The 23,772-nt window shown below is 38.3% G+C and overlaps 1 long non-coding RNA gene across 2 annotated transcripts in view; it reads right to left on the bottom strand.

Annotated features, from left to right (window-relative positions):
• Positions 1-23,772, bottom strand: part of LOC115944341 (uncharacterized) — a 217,740-nt gene that overhangs the window by 27,226 nt on the left and 166,742 nt on the right. The window contains exons 2-4 of one of the 2 annotated variants that reach the window (XR_014139035.1): positions 11,605-11,678; positions 10,185-10,239; positions 9,726-9,830 (exon numbers count right to left, since the gene is read on the bottom strand). This is a non-coding gene — a long non-coding RNA (uncharacterized LOC115944341). The remainder of the gene's footprint in view (positions 1-9,725; positions 9,831-10,184; positions 10,240-11,604; positions 11,679-23,772) is intronic. The other variant, XR_004078906.2, reaches the window with a different exon arrangement.

Raw genomic sequence — 23,772 nt, 5'->3', positions numbered from 1 at the left:
GAGAGATCTAAGAGAACCCAGCTAGCTTATGACCTAGCCAGGGTATCTTCCTTTAGTAAGAAAGATGTGTTGGCTACGGACTATGCCAAGGCACCAGCCGGACCTAGAGCCATGAGAAAGACAGATCTGGACCCTGTCTTCATGGTGCCTAGAGATTTGCAGAAACTATAATCATGAGCTAGTTTGTATCTCTGCATTTACAAGAAATTAACTCCTGTCTCCAGCAAGTTGTGCTGTTGAGAGTAAAAGGGGGAGAACCCAGAACATTACAGTGAATACATGTGCTTTCTCTATCTCTATGCTCATGTTCCTCCTCTTTAAAGGCTGCTTTCTGTGTCCTGTCAGTGACCGTACCCAGGTCCAGGGGAACACTAACAAGTCTGCCCTGATCTCAGATACCCTCAGCCTGTGTTGGCTCCCTGCCTGTCTGTCATGCTTTGTGATTCCTTTGTAGTCCCTGTACTCTTAGTGGACAAGTGAAAACATCTAGCATGTAGCAGATGCGAATGAGGAGAGGATCTTCAGAACCGATAATCTTTAATTAAAAGCATAACACTCTCTAGGTTTACGTCTCAGGACCACATAACACGTAAAGTATTTTGATAATGAATTTCAGCTGGTACTCCCTCTCTCTATAATGGCTCTTCTTGGATAGAAGCCAAATGGAATAAAGTTGTACCAAATTTGATCCTGTACCAGGAGGTATTATCATTAAGCTTTAATATATACAATTCAGCTTATGCATTTCTACCAGGAGAGCCAAAATTAATTTAATTTTATGAGGGTCAAGGGACAATTGCTGTGTGTGCGTGAGGGGGCTCAGGATGATGGGGTTCAGCTTCCCCGTCGTCGAGCACGTCAGCAGTGATGATGTTCGGTTTCCTAATCCACCGAGAAGAGGAATAGGAGGTCATCCGACAGGAAGGCGTGAGTGAGGGCACGGGACAGTGGGGCTCTACCAAAGCTCCTTGCGGCTGGGCTGCTCCTTCCCACAACAGCCTAGTCTGGGCGCCAGCCCATTTTTTTTCTGTAAATGGCCAAACAATACATACTGGAGGTTTTGTGCACCGTAAGAACGCTGTTACAACTACTCAACTGGGCCTCTGTAATGAGAAGAGAGTTACAGACAAAACATGAAAGAATGAATGACTCTGGATATGTGCCAAGAAAATGGGATTTATGTACATGGGAATCTGAATTTTAGGTAACGTTAGTACGTCATGTAATATTATTCTTCCTTTGATTTTTGTTTTCAACCATTTATAAATGTAAAAACTGTCTTTGTTCATAGGGCAAAGCCAAGTCCTGGCCTGGTTCTTCATTCAGTGAGAAACTGCTGAGTGACCCCATGTGCCATGCAGTGTTCTCAGAGCTAGGATCTCTGCAGCGAACAAACAAAAAAGCCTCCCTGGCTGAACACAGCTTACATTCTACATTTGTCCGCTGTCATCGCTTATCTGGAAAAGAGTCACTATAATGATGATGGGTGCAAGTCTAAGGCCCTGTTAGAAAACGTAACAGTCACACGCTCAGAGGGCCGTGAGTAAGTGAAGTTAACATTCTGCCAGTTCAATGGCAAGCATGTTCTTTGTACATACGTTTATGATAATCCTTCTTGCATTCTATTACATCTCCTTTATTCCTCATCCCTAGCACGGTGCCTGGCACAGAAGAGACGTTCAGTACCACATTTAAATGGCTCACATGTGCTGTTAGCATTATTTCACGTACTAAGGAAAAAACTGTTGCCAGTTAACCATAAGATGGTTATCCTTGGGAGAGGCGCTCACATTTCAGAGATGTTAAAATGTGAAAGAAATGTGAGACTTAGACTCTGGAATAGGGTAAATGTTTCCTAGCTAAATTGTTCTCCATCCTGATTCATTCTGAAAATGTAGAATACGAATTTGTAAGGAGGTGCAGGAAGAGTCAAAATCCCCACCGCGGGCTGGCTGCTCGAAAACGGTCATGTGACAGTGGTCTGTCCACACTCCCGTGACTCTGCACTTGTGGGCTGAAGATGCTCCCTCCCTCCTGAAAGGCCTCCTTGCTCTCCCCGCAGGTTCCTGGGCTGCCTCTCCCGTAGCCTTGCCTCCTTCTTGCCAGTCTGGTGGTGAGTGGTGCAGAAACGTTTTAATTAATGGTGAACTTCTCCAAGCTGAAGTGCAAACAATTACAGCTCAATTTTACTTTCGGCCTCATTTTCGGCATTTCCATTCTCTCCTCCCTCGCCATTAGATGACTCCGTTTCACAGTCTGTAAAGCTAGCTAATGGCTCTGCTTGCGGAAGAGAGGGCATTGTTTCTCTCTCCTGCAATTAAAAGCTGCAGAGTGACAAAGCCAGAACTCTCCGGCTCAACATCTCTGGGGGAGTCCTTTCAAAAGGTGGACACCTCACTCTTCTCTAGCTGGGGCATGATTTCTTTTTCCGAGAAGGGATCAAGTCTTCTCCGTGACAACTGTTTGCACACAAGACTCCAAGAAAGTTCATAGCACACATCACAAGTACATCTGATATGTAAGTGAAGTGATCTGTAGCACTGCTAATTAGACCTAAATTCTTGATTTACTATTTATAAAACAAAATTGATTATTACTTCATCAACAACATTTAAAGCATCATTAAGAGAGGTCTGCTCCAGCAGCCTCAGGTTAAATTTTTTAACAAGCACTTTAGTTGCTAATCTGTGTTATTGCCAACATATGTAAACTTCCTAATGCTAATTGCATTCAGCTGTGAATCAAACAATGTCTAATTCTCTTCAGGATTAATTATGCACATGTGCTGCCTGCATTCCTAAACACGGTTCTCATAAATAATAAGAGATATATCTAAGCAGATGGGATTTTTCCAACTAAACGATCTGTTTATCATGAATAAAACAAATGACACATTCTAGACTTCAAATGCAGAGTCACTGCAACTTCACATGTTTTTAGCATTAATAATTACCCCACAATTGTTTGTGTGAACACATTTTTGAACAATTGAGCAGCAAACCATGTTTGCTCACAAGCTATATTTATCTCTTACCACATTTAAAAATTTTTTTGAACTGAGAACTGGGAACAGAGTAGTTATTTCATGCGCTGACTGGGTAAAGATAATTGTACACTGTGAAGATTCAACTTCTATGATCCTCAGGGAGTTATTTTTAAATGGACTTCGTAATTAAACGGATACAGTGTTATACGGTCTTCTTACTTTAGAGAACAGAACATGTTTGTGGGCATCTTTTCTGGCGTTGCAATTTCTAGAATCATTTCAATAGTTCCATTCAGTTCTTTGTTCATGCAACAAAGATAATTTTGAAAGAAAATGTATGAAAAAGAAAAGAAACATGGAAAATGTATAGAATTGTTGCTAATCTATTCTACTTTGTTGGGGTTCTGTTCACTTGCATAGTGTACCCATAGTATATTCATAGTAATATGAACCAATGTTGTATTGGCATGCCTTGGCATTCCAGAAAAAATAAGAATATTTTCCTTTGAGGAGGGAAATCCGTAACAACTTTTTCTAAGTGGAGTTGAACACTTCATACCAATTCCACGACTGTCCTCCTTCCTCTCTATCCTTTTTATCCCATAGTGACCAAAATTTATGTCTTGTCCGTGACCATTTTTCCTGGATTTTGTTAGGTAGCTAAGCTAGTTGATAAATGATTTAAACTACGGCTCTAAAGAGAATGTAAGTGTACATATACCTTATAATACAAAAAGACCTGAGTTTGAATCCTGTTTCTACTACCTAACAGCACTGTGAACTTACAAGTTATTTAGCCTCACTATGAAATTTATTTTCTTCACCTCTAAAAGATGACAACACCTCCCTTTTGGTTCATGTGAGGATTTTTCGAAACCTTCACAGTTTCTAGGCATAGCAGGCAGAAGATGCTCAGCTAATAGGAATTCTTTCCCTTTTTCTTGTCCTTCCCCAACATACCATTTACCTCTTAGCATTCACACGCAGAGCCTTCACAAAAAGGGGACACATGGAACGTTCAGTGGGAGACAGACTTAGCAGGAGCAGGCTTTTCTGGAACTTCTCAAGCTCACCCACGTCCATCATTTACCTACGTGGCCTATAAAAAAAACCCTTCCTTGTCCTAAATTATATAATTCTTACTTAGCTTAATCACAGTACATGTGCTGTTTAAAAGCACAGACTCTGTGATTATACCAGTGAAATAATATTACCCTGCCATGGTTTTCACAGGAACACTTAAAAACATGACCTATGAGATGTAGTAATAAATTAAAACATTGGATCAAATATTAATTCAAGCTGGCAAACCTGGTAACCTAGGTTATTTGACTGTGGCAGTGACTATTTCAAGCTCTTACAATCATACAAGCCAAGGCCCTCCCTTCTGGTTTTATGAAGAAATCCTAGGATTCTGGTCTCCTGTTGCTGGTTAGGAGGTGATGGTGTGAATGTGGTTAACGGCAGACGGAGACTGTAGAGGGAAGTGTTCTCTGGCACAAAATGCTTTGTCTCAAATATTTCACTGGGAGACATTCTCGCCTCTTCCCTTTACATCCCTCGAACTGCCCTGGAACCCACCTCTCACCTCCATCCTCCAAGTGAGGTACAGTCTTCTTGCTCTCATTCAACATTCGACTCATCTAGATTAGGTGGAAACTGCGCAGATTCTTCAAGTATCGGAAAAGGTTTTATCCTTCTTTAATCAAATTTTTAGATTGAGAATTCAATTGGATACTAGAAAATCAGAACTAAAAGCAAAGCAAAAATAAAACAAAACAAACAAAACTCTGGATTTAGTCCTGCCAATAACTTCCTTTGCCTGCTGATATTTTCAGCACAATTAGTATTTTTGTTACACGATAACTGAGGCATTTGTGATACTGAGACATAAATGAAAGCGCAATTATATCCAACAGCTGCATTTCCCAAGCCAGGGAAATAGGTATTTGAGATGGTTTCCCATCAAGTTAAAACTAAAATGGTTATTGAACTTCACCGTGCCTCAGTCTCCTCATCTGTAAAATGGAGACAAAACTAGTAAATATCTTATAAGATAATTTGGAGGATTAAATAAAATAATAATTGTAAAATGCTTAGAACAGTGCCTAGCAGTAAGTGCTTAATGCTTGTTTTCTTCTATTTTTGTCATTAAGAACTTAAAATTCAACCAACCCCAACTCTCCAACACATTTTTGACCTTAATATGCCTTTCTTATTAATCATGGATTTGAGTAAATCATCTAAGAAGTAAATAATGCACAGGGATTTCAAAAAGTCTGTCCTTAAAACTGACAAGCATCCAAAAATGCAAAAGGAAGAAAAGGAATAAAACACTGGATTAATGAAGGAAATGGTGCTATTGGAGACTCTGGTGGCTGCCCATTGTATCTGCCCCGGGCACTGAGCCCAAGGGTGTTTTTATGGTTCCCCCCGCTTCACTTTTCTCTGGGCTCATGCCCACATGTAAATGCAAGCATCACTCCATTCTCCTCCCCATTAGTGTCTTTCCAGACTTGATAAGGATATTCATGCTGTTCCCGAGGGTTTAATAATTGCCAAAAGATGCATTAAATGATAAAACTGATGGTGAAGTACTTTAAGTCACTAAATTCTCTTTCTAACAATTAATTTCATATCCTTCCAAAAACAATTTTAACTGCTTGGCACACAGCATATGGTACTTAATATTATACTGACATTTAAACAAGTCTAAATTTGCTAGTTTCATTAACTAGCTTTACGCTAAAATTTATTTGATTTCTAAAATGTATGTTTGGCAGCGAATGCGCTATCTTATATAATGTAAAGGATACATGGGTAGGAGGCTGTAGTCCAAACATGTTCAATATCTTGCTAATGGATGTTAGAGAAATTTCCTCTGCTCAGTATCAAAATTTTAAGTCTGGGACCTTGAAAGTGAAGTGAACTTAGATGAATAAACAAAGTCATTTCTATACAGTTTATTTGAAATATAAAAAGGAAAAGCAGAGAGAATTGCCTGTACACCTTTAGTTTTAACTATCAAAAATATTGCCCTGTTGCTCAGAGGTATTAGTAAACTTTTATACGTGAGGTCCCAGCTTAAAAATAACGACGCTAAAATGAAACACAACAAGGAAAATTATTATCAGTGTCATCTGTCATCAGATAAATATATATTTTCCTTTATCTTCATAAATGGACTGTATCCTCTGATTTCTAAGGTTTCTTCTGGTTTAGAAGTCTACCATTCCTAGTTCTTCTAAGATTTTGAATTCGCATATACATTTATTTTGGTCATTTATTTAATTATCCTAATTATTCTAAATACTTAATTAGAAAGATGAAAAATATTCATCACAGGGCTGCATTATGACTTTTGTGAGCCCTAGGAAATTGTCTTCCTGGGCACCTTCCTCCATTAAAAATTCATATGAAAAATCATATTTTACAGTTGTGCTTATATAAAGCTGAATACAACCAGATCATGTATTAAAACATTTTCTTCTACCTAAAAGTTTATTTTTTAATTCTTATTTAATTTTCATTAAATTTTTATTCTTAACAATTTTTATGAATTTTTATTCTTAATGATTTTACGGACCCTTAAATTATCATAAGTTCTAGCCACTGTCTATTCTAATGAGTGAGTTGGCCCTGATTCATCTACTCAGTGTATCTTCTGGCTCCCAACTCATCTAGGGTGGTGCTTCTCAAATTTTAATCTGCATGAAAAGCAGAGAAATACTGTTAAAATGCAGATTCTGATTCAGTAAGTATGGGGTGGGTCATGAGATTTTACATTTCTGACAAGTTCCCAGGTTATGCTAAAGCTGCTGGTCCATGGACCACACTTTTTAGAGTAACAAGGTGCTAGCAAATAGTTATAATCACCATGCCCGGGCCCTCCATACATCCATACATTGTTCTTCAGCATCTATGCTTTCTTTAGGTGCTGCCTTGTAACCACTGGTCATATTTTTCTCAGGCATGCAAGAAGATCCTACTGCCTGCTTCACACACATCTGTTTACCTACTGACATAGACTCACACCCAGATGCATGCTTGCATCTGAATCTGTGTCTGGAAGAAGGTATGCCCATATATTAGCAGAAATCATTTATTTGTGGTGGAAACCTAGATGATATCTAATGTTATCTGTGTAGTTCACTGTTTACCAACCCTTTTCACTGAGCATGTGCCAATTTTCTAAATAAAATATTTTTTTATCATAAGTGGTTAGAAATAATATATACTACAAACATATCCATGAAAAGAAAGTAACATGAATCAGTCAAGGTACGATACACAAAATGTCATTTTGGTGATCTTGTGGGAAGAGATGGGGAAAATGAAACCTGGCTATTAGGAAGTAAAATGATATTTTAATATAAAAGTATATGAAATAGAACTCACAGTTTTGCATTTACTACAATGAAAGCCAATTAAGTTTTAAAAACATATTCTTTTAATAGACTATGTGATTCTCCAGATTATATGATTTATCTTTTCACCTCCTGTGACAATACATTCTAAACACTTACGAGAATTGCTAAATCTTGCTTTTTAGTGAGTGAATAAATACATAAAAAGTCTATTTACTTTAATATTTTTAGCAATGACCAACATAATCAATAATGAGAAAATCCAAGAAAATGGCTGAAAATTCAGGGTCTATTACACAGGCTGCTATCATAACTTGAAAGACACCTACCAACGCTATTCATTCCGACTCTTAAATATCATTGGCACTTAAACTTTAAAAAAATGTGTCTTTGGGGATCTACAACACTACCCAAAAGTTCACTTTTATAATTTTTTTTAGAAGTTAAAACATTGCTCATGAAATATGTTCAGTTTATCTGAATAACATAAAGTAGTATTACTTCACTTTTTCCATGAAATCTTAATGGACATTCTTTTTATCACTTCAATTTATTATAAAGTGGTGATTTTTTTCCCTCCAAAAACTCATATTTTAACTTACAGTACGTGAATATTTTTTTCTGAGTCTTTCTCTGATCATCCATCAGGCTTTGATAGTTATAAATGCTAGCTTAAATCCAAAGGATTTGAACAGAAAAGAAAATAAAAATCCATAGTTTGAGATTGGACAAATGTATTTTGCTTGGCAGTCAGGATCTCATATAACTGAATAATACAGTATGTCATCGCAACATAACAAATACAGTATATGTGTATGTATATATATATATATATATATATAAAATCTTTGAAGTTTTAATGTTCTCTTTGTGCTATACCTTTTAAAATTTTATTTATAACCAGTATATGACATATAAACAATGGAAAGCTTTCAAAGTTGAATTCATTACAGGTATTAAATGCACCCATAATTATACCTTTCTCCATTCACTTGAGGTGACCTGTTATTTGGCACTTTTTGGATGGAAATATTCTTATTCAATTCATGGAATGTTTTCAACTATGTTAGTGCAGTATGTAGTAACTGCCTTATCCAGACATATAATTCTTACAGAAATACTGGAATGGAACTCCATGAAATTAATATTCTGTGTTTCCCCTGCAGACCCTTAGAAAGAGGAATTTTATACGATTTTTGCAGAAACCTGATATAAGCCTGTATAACTTAAGGATCACATTCAGGTTATTTCCCATAATTACTTAGCACTAGGCCAACACCCTGTATACAGTGCCATATTTATTTTAGGTGAACTATAGTTTTGAGGTTTTATAATTTCTTTGTGTAATGTGTATATTTAGAAAATATATACATGCGGTTGACAGACGTTATAACTGTCCCTGCTATACAATATAGCCATTGAGCCTTTGTCTCTGAATCATATAAACATAATCTTATGAACTGTTCTAAACTCAGGAAACAGATTACTTTATCCCGTATTTCAAATTTAAAAATTTTTACGGCAGTATGCATATATACAATATTTATACATGTTAAAGAGTTTCATAATTGCCTATGTCAGTCTGTCTAAATTAATTTATTCACGTATTTCCCCTGAAAGGCTTCACAACTGGTCCTTTGGTGGTGAGAAACATGATGTCATGGAGAACCAGTGACCTAACCACTAAGCAAAGAATCGCATCTTGAAAATTAAAGCATTTAGGGAGGCAGTGATATTTTTAATTATGTAAAATTTGAAATATAAAAAGAATATATGAAACATATATGTGAGTTATGAAGCACAGTAAGAAAAGATCCCGTGATTCTATCATACAACCTAAGAACTAGAATATTATTAAAGGTGTTTGTCTATTCATATGCCCCCATTCCTTTTCCTCCCCTAGAGGTAATCACTATATTGAATTTTGTGCTTACCAAATCCTTTTAAAAATAGGTTCATCACAACAAAATGTGTTACTTAGATTTGGTTGCTTTTCAGTTTTACAAAAATGATATACTACATGATCATTAGTTTTCAATGGTACAGAGTAGGGACTGGCCACCAAAGCCATGGGCCAAATCTGACCCTGAGTCAAATGTTGTATGGTCTAGTTTTTCCACAATGGCAAGAAGACCTGGCAGAACATCTCGTGCGCCTTACTGTCTGAAACAAAGCCTCCAATAATCACTTCAATTATCAGAGATTAGTAATTTGAAGACTGCATCATAAATCTCTAAAGCACTAAAAATTCCTCCTAAATTTTAAAGGACTAAAATCAAATTGTTTCAAACTTATTATCTTAGTCAGCTAGAGCTGCCCTAACAAAATGCAAAAGACTATTTGGCTTAAGCAGCAGATGTTTATTATCTTACAGTTTTGGAGGCTAGAAGTCCAAGATCAAGGTGCCAGCATGGTTGGTTTCTGTTAAAAGCTTTCTTCCTGGCTTGTAGATGCCTGCTTTCTTGCTGTGTCCTCACCTGGTGGCAGATGAGGGAGGCAGGAAAGCAGGGAGGCAGGGAGAGGGAGAGAGGAAGAGGAGGAGGGGGAGGAGGGAAAGAGAGAGGGGGTGAAAGGGTGAGCTCTGTGTCTCTTACCATTAGGGCACTAAGCTTGTCATGAGGGCCCCACCCTCAAGACTTCATCTAAACCTAGTTACCTCCCAAAGGCCTTATTTCCGAAACTCATAACATTTGGGGGTTAGGGCTTCAACATACGAATTTCGGGGAATATAATTCAGTCCACAGCACTATGTTTGAATTTTGTATTTTAAATTCAATACATATATATAATATATAAATATATATCTAAAATTATAATATGTAATTACATACCTAATGATAATGAACCAAGCAATGCAATATATCTGAACTTCCATGGCTGGTCTCCCTTTGAACATTCAGAACCGCAAATCAATACACCCTATTTCATGAAGCATTTCTCACAACACTGAAGTCATGACTGACTCTGCTATGGTTGAGCAGATGCAATCTTTAAAATACAGCTGTTGGTGTTGCATATTTTTGTTTCACGTAAAAGCAGAACCAACTACGCTCAGGATCACATAGTTTTGTCATGAGTCACATAACCTATCCCCTCTCACAGCCTTTTTATCACTCCATTCCTCACCTTCTCTACTAAGTACTTAAGATTTCCTAAAATAACAACTCTTTTCTGAAACACCCTCTAAATTCATAAATTCTTTCCTCTGTTCATTCAGTTTCCTTTGACCAAGTCATTCGTTTCACAGTATATACTCCAGGAACACTAAAAGGTATATGTTGTATAAACATGTTTTATTTGCATTTCTCAACTATAAATTCCCCTTGTTATCTTTCTCCAACGTGCAATTTAATTGATTAATTGCTGGGCCTCACTCCCAGCATTTCTCATGCAGAAGGTCTGAGGTGGAACCTAAACATCTGTATTTCTAGTAAGTTCCCAGGTGATGCTAATGTTGCCGGTCTGGGGTCCACACTTTAAGAACTACTAATTAAAGTATTTTTAGCCCTTCCCAAATCCAAAGGACGTCCTTGGAATAATCCAGGTCATGGAAAGCTAAACCAGATTATTTTGACTGGTATGTAGGCTTATGCCAGCAGGCCGTACTGAAACATTTTTAAAAAGTCATGGAGAACCTGTCTTTAGATTTATTATAAAGATGCTGGTAGCACATGGTACGCATTAAGTGGCTGCTTTTATACCTTGGCATAAAAGCATTGTTCACTATCCTACACGGGTTCTTTCTGCACGTGAAAACCTTCATTTTTCTGCAATTGTGTGTTAAGTAATTGACCATGTTTCCGTCTTTGGGTTGACTCTTAGGAAGCTCAGAGGCAAATCTGTAGCCAGTTTCTAAAAAGTCATGTAAGGAATTAAATTATTTGTGCGTTAATTTTATACTTGGCTCTGTCTTCTATTATTTATCCTGATTCTTCCTACCCTCCTATCAACTCCCTTTTATTTTTATGTTTTTCCTTTTTGTGTCCTTATGGGTTGCTTATTTTGGAAGAGAGGAGTGGTAAAGGTTATGAAGTAAGCGACCAGCTTAGCCATCACACAGATAAATGCATGACGACACAGATGACGTCAAAAGAAGTTAAGATGAGGTTCAAATAAATTCCACTGAGTGTAACATAGAGAATTTGGGGATCTCTTATATTTTCCCTGGAGTGTTACCCTTATTACTTGGTTAGAGTCCCACTCTTCTTCAACAGGGAGGTTTGCGGTATTTCATTGCTAATTGAGGCTTACCGTGAGTTTCACAGAGCATAAGCTGGGATTGCTTTCCCGGAGAACACAGCCCACCAGGTCCAGGATTCTCTCTTCTGCAAGGAAATGGGGGGAGAGTACCTCATAAATCTGAGTGATTCTGCTTCCTGTTATACATCTGGAATGTTGTATTTATCACTATACAGAAAACTGAAAAAAAAAAAAGGTGGAATACTATTCACGGTAGATTACTTTTACTTGTTCAACTATACGGTGTTTAATTAGCAGGGGGAAATGCTGCCAAAGCAAATGAGGAGGGGCCTGTTTTCTGCTGTTGTTGTTCAAGGTCTTCTTGCTCACGTGTCAGTGAAATATTCCCCATATATGGCTGCAATCTTGTTGATTCTTTTAAACAAACATTGAGTCAGACAGAGGGAAATCATTTCCATATTTCATGCAGAAAATACATATGTTTTCTATCAAAAATTTTGGGAGACTTTTTTTTGTTTAATTGAGGAGATTAATTTACTAGCATGTTTCATGTTTCTCTGCACTGCAATTTGTTTTTAATTACACATGAATACCATATGTAGTTCATTGACACTCTTTATTAATTCTTAAAAGTAAATTTACTCACCACTGTCACTTGTATCATGGGGTGTGTGTTCCTTGTTAAGTGATTCCTTTCTAATTTCTAAATAATTAGTTAATTAAGGGCACGATCCTAGGGTTCTTATGCAAGAATAACACCCACTGGCTTGAAGACAGCGGGATTTGCTTTCATTGTGGATCACAGTGTTGAGTATCCTTATCATGTTGTTTTTTCTAATTAAGGTCGTATTCATATTTGCAAATGTTCACCTGTGAAAATAAACTTGTTAGACAAGCTTCTGGGTTTCTGTATTGTGAAGGTGGTTAAGTCACTGATGGTAGATGCTAGAGTATCTCAGTGGATTCCAGTTAGCTCCACTGATCATCAGTGCGCTGCATCTATAACCCTGGCTAGCCCCCTTGCAAACATCTGTAGTTGATCATAGGAACAGCATTAAATCAGACTAAACACCCTAGCCCAAGACACTAACCTTACTACTGTGAATAGAAATGATAATGATAATAATAGCTTAGAGTTTCCTAGCACTTACTATATGCCAGACACCATTACATGTACTATATATAACTCAGTTAATCATCACCAAAAACTGTTGGAGTTTGTATATGTCCTAATAAGAGTGGGTTAATAAGGTCATTACTTTATTTAAAAGACATCACATTTCTGCAAATAACAGAGAAGTATTTAAATGCACCAGAAATACCAACGTTGAAGACTGACATGCCAGTGTGTTTGATTCTGACCTGTTCTTTGACTTAGAATTTGAAGAGGAGTGGTGTGATTTCTTCATCTGTCATAATTTATTTCATTAGTTGGTGAGATTTTAGTAGGAAGGATACCTAATGCTGCATTGTGCAGAGTGAACCAACTGTCAATTAAGTATAATGGGAGAACCTTTCCCCTTGTTCAATTGGGCTGATACTGAAGGTGAGATATTCTGTGTGTATTTCCTGGGTGCTCTTTAAGTGAAAAAGATCCACTGGGCTATCTAACTTTCTATTCCATATTCTATATTCCTCCCATCCTTTATTGAATTCAAGCCATTGCTGCTTCTCATATAAACCAGTATGTTAATGTGTGCGCTGGTTCACCTGGTCTGTGGCCTTCCCTCCTTCCCTGTCTTTCCATAAGAGGAATCTTCCACAACACTTCTCTGAGCAAGCAGCCCCTGGACAGGAGAACCCCAGGGAAGCCCCCGAGTTTCCAACAAAAGACGCGAGGCATTGCCGAGACGTTATAATGCCCTCACAGCATGGCTTTTACCAGGCTGCGTGGTTTTGGTCTCCCACCCCTTACCTTTTCACACCTCCCCCCTTGCACGGTGCTCCCCGACAGCCATCTCTACTGGGCCGTATGCACAGACGCACTGAGTATGTGCTGGGCCAGCCATCGCCTTCACTTTGCTTCTGCTCTTACTTCCGTCTGGCATTCCTCCTCTGCCTCCCATTAATATAGAGCGAGGTGCTACAAGCTCCATATCTAAACATAATCACCTCCTCCAGGAAGTCCTTCCTGAGTACCAGCGTTAGTAAAACTCCTGTTGCTGTGGGCTTCAATTCCCTTCTCCCAGGACTTACTCTGATCTGTGACATATTTATTTTTTTACGTGACTGACTCACTGCCAGATTAGGAATTCTTTGAGAATGGTAATTGCCCCCTTCTGCCCTTTGCTCCATACACACATGTGTGCGCGTGCCTGTGTTTGGCCTGGATTCACTCCGTAGCTACTGGGGGTCTCAGGGCCACGTGTGGGTTAGCAGAGTTCTTGTCTTCCATGTGGACAGTATCTTTATTTTAATGTCTTTTATCTTTTAATTTCCCTTTATTTTACTTATAAGCACTGCTTATGTCGTATATTAGTAGGAATGCATTATTCTGCTTTTAGATAACAGCCATCCCTCAATAAAATGTAAACTTCTTTAACATAGAGTCCTTGTCTTCTTAATCACTAATTTATTCTGGGCACTCTGCATCCCAGAGAGGCTACAGAGAGTCTCCAGAGCCAGACTGCCTGGCTTCACATCTCAGCTCTGCCTGCACCTAATGCTGTAGCCCTGGGCAAGTTAGTTCACCTCTCTGACCTTCAGAGGACATCTGCAGAATGAGGAAAGTCACCATATCCACCTCACTGGGTTGTTGCGAGGCTTAAATAAGAAGAATGTGTACAACGGCTAGGGTAACGCCTGGCCCCGAGCAGGCCTTTGATACCTGCCCTTAGTTCTTGTTGTGCTGGGGGTGCCTTTCCCCTCTCTCCTGGACCCCACATGCTCCCACATATTGCACCCGGCCTGGGGTTCCTCTTGGTCCAGAGGTAATAGAGGCCTTCTCCTGAAGGCCTGACTAGAAGCTCCCAGAAGACAATTCCTGATCAGTTCTAGATGAAATGCCTCTTGTGTTAAATAGATTTCTGCCAGTGTTCAAAAGTGCTTCTTCTAATTATTTCTTCAACCACCTCTGTCCCATCTGACTATATCCCTTCTGCATCGCTCAGGCAAACTCTAAGAAAAGCCTGAGCAAACAGGTAGGCCTTTCAACTTGTACCCTGAATGCACAACTAAATCCAAAGCTAATGAAGTTCATTCGGATTAAAAGCACTTCATATGCCTACGACAGCTCTTTATATAATGCAGTTAGGGGTAGAAAATTCATGGTATTTCATGCCTACTTATATGCTTTTCATGTGAAAAGATACAGTATAATAAAAGTCGAGGATTACTCATGTTAATTTATCATATTTTGCTGATATAGTCACATCAAGGGCTTAAGAAATATACTTCCACAGCAGTACAAATGAAGGAAGGATGGTTTAAGACATGGTGCATAAATGCTCTCCTTCCTGCCGCTTTTAATGACACTTCATTTAGAAATACACCCTCTTTCATATGGATAACACTATTTTAGAAGTAGACTTCTTTAGGAAAAGACACTATAAAATGCACTGAGCTGACTGTTTAGTAAAAAATTCGAGAAAATTATCATCATATAAATGTACTGAAATGTAACAAAAAATGAAAGGGAGATGCCCCATAATTCTCATCAGCATCAATTTTTAGAAGAAATCTATTGTCTATATCAATTTAGTTTACTTAATACATTTTATATGACATGTAAATAAAAAGAGCTTTATTTAATCTTAATTGGGTGGGTTTGGTGCCTTTGGAATTATAATTGGAGCAAATTATATTTAAATAAAACAAAAACAATTTGTACTGTCTTTTCACTAAAAAAAGGATCTTGGAAATATCTTTGATATAGATCAGCAAACAAATACTGACCACCTACATACACAAAACACTAAAGTGGGGTGGGGGTTGGAACAGAACCAATACCCAGGGAATCAGTAATCAAATTAGACATCTTGTAAAATCATATACGCACGTCAACTTAAGTAACTGTATAAATCAATATGCAATGCAGCCTAAGTTAAGAGTGCAGATAATAAGCGCTAGAAGAATTCAGAGGAGAAAAATATTGCAGTGGGCGTGAAACACTTGGCAGTCTTCAGAGAGGAGGTACTATTTCAGTTGACAGTAGGTTATATTTAATAAGCAGAGAAAAGGGAAAGGATATATCTGATCAAAATGTGCAATGGGCAGAGAAAGATTGAGTAGGAAGCAAATGAACTTTAAGGTGCATGGGTCCCTCGCCAAACCTGTACTCTATGTTGTATTCATAACTTTCTTCCTCTCTCCCTCCCTCCGATCCTTCTTAAAGAAGATCTCCCAAGTAGCATAAACTTTAGACCCCACAAAATCTGTTTATCTGATAAAGAACCAAAGCTGATGGGGCAAAATGATTTCCTGTTAGAACAATAAATGGACTGGTTTTCATTTAGCAGAAGGTTCTTAATCAAAGTGGCCCAGAGCAATGACTGCAAGTGTAGTCCTATAGACTGAATGTTTATTTCCCCTCAAAATTCATCTGTTGAAACCTAATCCCCATTGTGATAGTATTTGGAGATGAAGGGTTTGGAAAGTGATTCAGTAATAAGGGTGGAACTCTCAGGAATGGAATTAATGCCCTTACAGAAGAGATCATAGAGAACTCCCTTGTCCTTTTTACCACATGAGGACACAATGAAAAAGAGCCCATCGATGAATGAGGAAGCAGGTTCTCAGCAGACACCAAAACCACCTGTGCCTTAATCTTGCTCTTTCTACCTTCAGAACTGTGAGCCATAAATTTCTGTTATTTATAAACCATCCACTCTGTGGTATTCTGTTATAACAGCCCTAGTGGACTAAGGTCAGTAGGTTAGGACCAAATTGCGTAAGTCATTCCTTTTCACACTAAAATACTAAATCACTTGAAAATTTATCCAATGTGCAATGGGAAACCACCAAAAGATTTTAAGAGAATGAATATTAATTGAGCTCTTACAATATATATCAAAGACTGGTCATCATGAATCTCTTACAGGCTTTATGTCAAGATCATACCGGAAGTAAGTAGTGATGCTGGGACTCTAGAACACATCCTTCTGATTCTATGTAACATCTCCTTATCCATGCAACAGAGGAGTGGGGAGAAGAATCTGGCAGTGACAGCCAAAATAAGATAAGTGTGAGAAGAAGAAGGAAGAAGGGAAAATGAGGAGCAGAACAGATTGCCATAGATGGGAATCTAAAGAATTGATTGATATGAAGCATCAAAGCCTTTCCTGTTGTCCGGGAACCAATGAAATAGGCAAAAGAAATATAAACTTTCAATAAAATAATATTTTATTGTTGTAATAACCACTCTGGGTTAAAATCATCCAAATCATAGGAAAAAAAGTTTAAATCTTAGTTATACCGAAAATATCTTCTTGATTTACTAATTTTTTAACTACAGAAGATGTGGTGGTCCCTTTTTAATAATAGAATACTATCTTCAATTCTCATTAGACATTTTTTGTGCTTTTCTTGTATTATAATTACTTTTGAACATGTTTTACTGGATTATAACTTTGTGGAGGGCAGGGTCTGCGGCTGCATGTTTTAGCAGAACTGAACGCATTGCTTTGTTATTATCTACTTGTTAATATTTACTGAAAACACACATACACTCATGTGCATGGCTAATCCCATTATAGTGATTTTGATGTCTAAAGCGTGGCTTTCTTTTTTCTGACATCATTTTTTCAATATAAAGGAATTGAGGAAGAGGACAGTGGATTTAGAGTCAATCAACAATCAGGTCAAACGATTTTAGAAAAGAGAAGCATACTGAATATGCTAAAGAGAAGCCATCTGGCAATCAAATGACTGAGAGATGTCAAATGGGACCTTTGGTGCTTTGGAAAGTTTTATCAAAAAGATTAACTCGTGATTTTTAAACAATCTCTTTGGTCTCCAATCTTTCATCTATAGGAAGATGATCTTTTTCATACTGAGCATACTGCCCCCCTTTGGATTTTATGTATTAGCTCTCCACAACTTAGATTCTTTTTTTTTTTTTTTTAAAGATTTATTTATTTATTTATTTGAGAGAGACGCACGAGGTGGGGAGGGGCAGAGGGAGAGGGAGAGAGAAACTTTAGCAGACTCTGTGCTCAGCACAGAGCCTGATGCAGGGCCGGATCCCACCAGCCTGAGATCACGACCATAAGATCAGGACCTGAGACAAAACCAAGAGTCAGACGCTTAACCAACTGTGCCACCCGGGTGCCCCTCCACAACTTAGAGTCTAAAGAAGCAGTATAGTAATTAAAAGTGAAGGTAGAGTCACACAAAACAGTTGAAATCACAGCTCCATCACTAACTGTCTTCAGGCAAGTTTTTTTGTTTTTGTTTTTCTTTAAAAGAGTCTCAGTTTCTCTTTGTCTTTATCTCACTTAAGTGGTTATAATGAGAAGTTAATCAAATGAGCCATGGGAATGGGCATGGCACAACCAATACTCACTATGTATTAGTATTTGTATCAGTAAACAGTTTTCAGAGAAAGAGGTCAATAGGAGTGAAGGGGGAGGGAGGGAGGAAGGAGGGAGGGAGGAAGAGAGAGAGAGGGAGGGAGGAAGACAAGAGGGAGGGAGAGAGGAAGGGGGGAAGAAAAGAAAGGAAGGAAGGAAGAAAGAAAGAAGAAGATTTTAAAGAATTGAATCATGGGATCGTGGGGACTAACAATTCTTATATTTGCAGGGCAGGCCATCATGCTGGATTATAAGGCAGAAATATAGGCAGAATTGTTATGTTACAGTCTTGAGGAAGAATTCCCAGCATTCTATCTTCTCCAAGAAACCCGCTTTTGCTCTTAAGGCCTTCAACTGATTGAATGAGGCCCACCCACATTATGAAAGATAATCACATCCACACACCTTCATAGGAACACGTAGACTCGAGTCTGACCAAACACCTGGGAATTATAACCTAGCCAAATGACACATAAAATTAACCAAGATAGGGGGCGCCTGGGTGGCTCAGTTGGTTAAGCGACTGCCTTCGGCTCAGGTCATGATCCTGGAGTCCCGGGATCGAGTCCCGCATCGGGCTCCCTGCTCAGCGGGGGGTCTGCTTCTCCCTCTGACCCTCTTCCCTCTCGTGCTCTCTGTCTCTCATTCTCTCTCTCTCAAATAAATAAATAAAAAATCTTAAAAAAAGAAATTAACCAAGATGGTATTATTACTAAGGAAAAACCTGACTTCCTTATAATTGCTTGAAAATACATGCTTTCTCTTGCCTGTGTCTCCTTTATAGACCACCTTCCTCTTTATCTGCCCCTACTTCTCTGTATGGCAAACTCATACTAATCCTCCAGGTCTCAGGTAATTCCTTAAATTCTTTGCTCGACTTTCCTTACTACTCCAGGCAGAATCTAGTGCATCTCCCGTATTCAAATAGTGCTTTGTGTAATCCTCTTGAAAGCAATATCAATATAAAATTAGATTGCCCCTTTCTGTTTTTATATTCTCAGCATACATCTAGTTAGTATAGAGTAAAAATTTGAAGATTTGAATGAATTTTTCAGTTATAGAAAGAAAAGAGGGAAGGAAGCAAAGGAAGAATAAGGAAGAGGAGAAGGAAAGCAGTAAAGGATTATTAATTTCTTCCTACAATCTGCTCTTGGACAACCTTAGTTGCCTACAATATTTTTACCTTTCCCATTTGACTCAGGGGATGAAACATGATGAAGTATTTGCCTACAATCTTCTTAAACTTGAGAACAATGCAATATATGCAATATATATGTTTATGTACAACATAGGTACTCCCCATAAAACTATCACAGGGCTGAAGATTTTGTGGTGGGATCTGAGACTGAGATAAAAACTGATTGAGCCTATAATTTTTTAAAACAATTTTTTGTTATTACTTTTCATGAAAAATTAGGTAACTCTAAAATATTTTATTAGATATCCCATCATGTGTTACATGTCTTTATCATGTTTAATGTGAGAATCAAGCCCGAGGCACCATATCTATCTCCTTGTCAATGCCTTCATGCAGATAATTCCTGGATATCCTACAAGTAAGAGGTCATGAAAACCATTTTCTGGAATGATGTTATTAGGTCTCACATGAAAAGACATCACTTATGGGTAGATAATTCACGTTGCTGCCTTCTGAATGGCTGAGTCTCCTCAGCCGGTTTATCTCCTGGTCACCTCCTCTGCAATCAGTTTAAAACATGATTTGCCATTGGACCCTATGTAGTTGACTGTGACACCTGGGAAGTCAAAAAATTCCTGTATCATTTATACTTACAAAAGAGGTGCCACGCTATGCAAAATGTGGCCTCGGCAGTGAGAAAGCTCAGAGTACCCTTTATTCCACATCTGCATACAAATGATGGACAAAACACATTAGGGCTCTAAATACTGCAACATCATCCAAGATGCACACTTAGTCTTGAAGAGAAGAGAGATAAATGAGCCTAATGACTAAGTCAATGAGCAAGGAGAACTTTTTGTTGTTGCTTTTCTTTTAAACTTAGAATTAAGCTTTAGCTTCAAGCATTAATTTCATCTCAGTGACCCTATTTCTAAAAATGAAGTAGTGCTCTCCTTTTAAGTCTTTGTTATTATCTCTGAATTCTGTTGAGGTGAGTTAACAGAACTGTGATACGGGGCTGTAAGTCCTGAGCAGTCACTGAAGACCTTGGAAAACACAAGATGCTGAGAGGTGGGGGTGGGGAGAGGGAATCGGAGAGGGAGATTGTTTCCCTCTGGGCCCTTGGAATTAACATCATACACATATTACATTTATTTTCATTTTTCAGTCACTGGCACTTGACATTAAGTTTTATCTGAAGTGAAGCCGTGTTTTAATTATTGATTTTGTTAACTGTGGATGGTGTTGTCTTCCTTTACATGCAATTTCTTCAATTGTCTTAGATAATGGGTTTTCAGGGTCATTATGAGTAGGAGGGTTTTTTGTTTGTTTGTTTGTTTGGTTTGGTTTGATTTTGTTTTTGGTTTTTCTTTCTCTTTCTCTTGGCTTAGTTCTGATCACAGGACAGTTCTTTATCTTTCTGCCTCCCCAAGCCCGTAATTTGCATAAAACCATAATTCGGATTCTGTGAATTCTAGCTTCTTTCATGAGCTGAGAGCCCTAGGCACCCCTTGCTTCAAGCAGTAGAGCTGGAACAGAGGAACTGAGCCCCTCCCCCTACTACCAGCTTCTGGCTCAGGAGCCCAAAAGTCATTTATATTCAGCCACACTTTCCAGTTTTTCTAGTCCAAGGAGATGTTTGGTTTGTTTTTGAACCAGGCTTTGTGTTAGGATGTTTTCTTTTTATATTTTATCTTTCACTTTTAAATGATAAAGAGTGGAGGCATGCTTCAAAACAGCTTCTGACAAGCCATTGTGACTAGATGTCCCCAGGCTCCTTACATTATCAAGAGTTCTTTGATATTGAGCCATAGACTGAAAATAGGTTAACTATCCTCTGATGATTCAATGGTTCTCAAATTTTCATATGCCTAAGGGTCACTCAGGTCTTTGTTACAAAGCAGATTCCCAGACTCTCTCTCTAGAGATTCCTATTCAATGTGGTTGGGTTGGAGGGGGGGAGTGGAGCCTACATATCTACCTGAGTGATTTGGTTCCAACAGTGGATAATTGATAGATATTCAGAAACCAATAGCTCAAGTAGATTTCAGTTCAAGCATGAAGAGGATTGGTTACAGTGGCAGAGAATTCTATTCTTCTGCATTGGACAGCTATTTGTGTGACCCTCCAAGAATCAGGACGTCCTGTGAAGAGAGAACACTAATGACTATAGTTCCAAAGTGAGCAACAGAGAGGAACATAGCCAGCACATTCAGTCAAACTCTGTGTAGCATGGTTGACAGAAGGGAATCTCAGATCAGAGATGGAACACAAAGGAAAAAAAAATTATATAACTTTAATATAGTGTCTCCTATTCAGTATCTTAATATAACTGTAGTAAGAGTGTTTGTCTTATATGCTAGAAATGCCCATGAGTACTGGGAAAAGCAGAATGGGAATACACTACTCAACAATATTCTGTGAAATAATCTTTTATGGGGATTAAAATTGGATGGATTAAGGTGTTAAATTTATACTGAAGAGAACCTGACTGAGAAGAGAGAAGCAACTCTAAGACTAGTGGCTTAATGACAGTGATATGAAACAATGAAGAAACAGTAGATAACAGGTAGCTGATGAATTCTTCATGATACTGATGTGAAAATTCCTCACCACCGAGAAAATGGCAAAGCCTTTTTATCTATTTGCATGTCACTCTATACTGTAAATTATAAAATGAGTGAGCCACTAGTCTCAGGATCTTCTGGCTCACAGCAGTTAAATGGCTCCAGTCCCCTACTGCGAAGCATTAGTGCAACCTTAGTCTAACCTTGGGAAATAACAATTAGATCATTCTGCATGTTTGTGTGTGTGTGTGTCCCTCTGCCAAAAGATGTGTCAAAGAGTTCTAAAATTGAACAAGTTATGATAATTCCTTAACAAAACAGACCTTCGTTGCTATAAAATTCCTCTATGCCTTCTGCTCTCCAAATCATCTTGTATATAAATGGAAGAAAAGGCCCAAAACTTGCTTGCTTTTTCTATTTTCTACTACAATCTAAATGGGCTAGGCTGGGGAGTGGTGGCTTGACATTTAATTGTGGAAAACTTAGACCAGTTCTTCTATAGCTTTAGTTAGAGTCTGTACTGGGGCGCAGGCACACTTCAGAGGAACAGATCTGTGATCCTGCCATAGAAGTTTAACCTGAGGAAAGGCCAGCCGACAGGTGTTTTATAACTTGGATTTAGACTTTTGGTTAGTGATAGATACTACCAGCTAAAAGAGAAGCTGAAGATAGCTATGTGTAAAAGGAAGATCTGACTGAAAAAAAAAAAAAAAGGGTTTATATAGTGCATCTACGTAGGAAAATTTCAACTCACGGAAATAATAGATTTTGAATACTGCTCTCCAGGAATAGGCAGTCAAGAAATTGATATGAGAGATTGCAGATTTTTAGTATAGTCATCAGAGTGCTTAAGACTGGCAAATTTATCTGCAGTATTAAGAAATGTACGTCATCCTTTATGAGCGAAATACTGCATTACACTCCAATATTTCTTTTCTTTTTTTTTTTTTTTACCAGCAATCTACTTTTGATAACTGTCATCCATTTTTTATAAATGTGGCAATGTATATGGAAATTTCTGCTGACTAACCAAGGAAGTGAAAAGTAAAATGAGGAAATAGAGCATGCCTTTTGACAGACTGACTTGAAAAGTATGGTGTCCATATATAAATATGCCAGATTAAAATCCTGATCTTCATGGATGTGGTGTCTGAGTGACTTCATGTGGAGGCAACATAGGTCAGTGGCTAATATATGGGATTAACAGACAGATCTTGGATCAGCTGGGTTTAGGCTCTATCTTTGTACTAAATATATGACCTTGAACTTTATAGCATCCTTTCTCATCTGATAAAGGAATTATGCAAGATGACTAGCACAGGGCCTGCCCTCTAGATCCCCTGGAAGTGTATTCTAGGGGGAGAAGGCAGGAGGGATGGTAGTGGTATAAAGGGGGAAGGATGAGAAGAGAGAAGCAACTGACTACAGCCTGTTATGCAAAGTGTTCTGTTCTAGCATGAGATATCAAAATACAAGTGATCAGTTGTCTGCAAGCTGGTAATGGTGGACCAGGAGATTCACCGCCTGTATTCTCAAGAAGAGAGTTGCTGCCCAGCTGCCAGGAATGCTGTTTTTACACAGCCTCCCCCTGTCAAGACCAAGCTTCACCCTTCCTGGGATGGTCCATATCCAACGACTGATGAAGACATAAGTATAAAGGTCCAGCTTTGCCAGCTTATTGGGACATATATTCTAGCAGTTGGACCAAAGCTTTCTTAGGCTTTCATAGTTCAATCTGTCCCATCATCTAACCCTACTTCCTTCTTGTCCCTTCCATAGGTATTGACCTCTAATAAACACCCCCTACTCCAAACTAGTCTCAATCTTGAAGTCCAGAGAACCCAATCTGTGACACAGAGTACAAACTCTGGCAACAGCTGTAGAGCATTAAAGTCCTAGGAAGCAAGCATACTAGACATTGTCCTTTATACCTCCACATTCCATGCCGCTTTTGAGTAGAAAGTTTGTGAGATTCATAAAACAACCTGGGTTTACAAAACCTCTG

This window comes from Leptonychotes weddellii, chromosome 12 (genome assembly GCF_054177405.1).
Source record: "Leptonychotes weddellii isolate Sample4059 chromosome 12, ASM5417740v2, whole genome shotgun sequence".
Lineage (NCBI taxonomy): Eukaryota > Metazoa > Chordata > Mammalia > Carnivora > Phocidae > Leptonychotes > Leptonychotes weddellii.
This window is presented reverse-complemented; position numbering and strand designations above follow the sequence as displayed.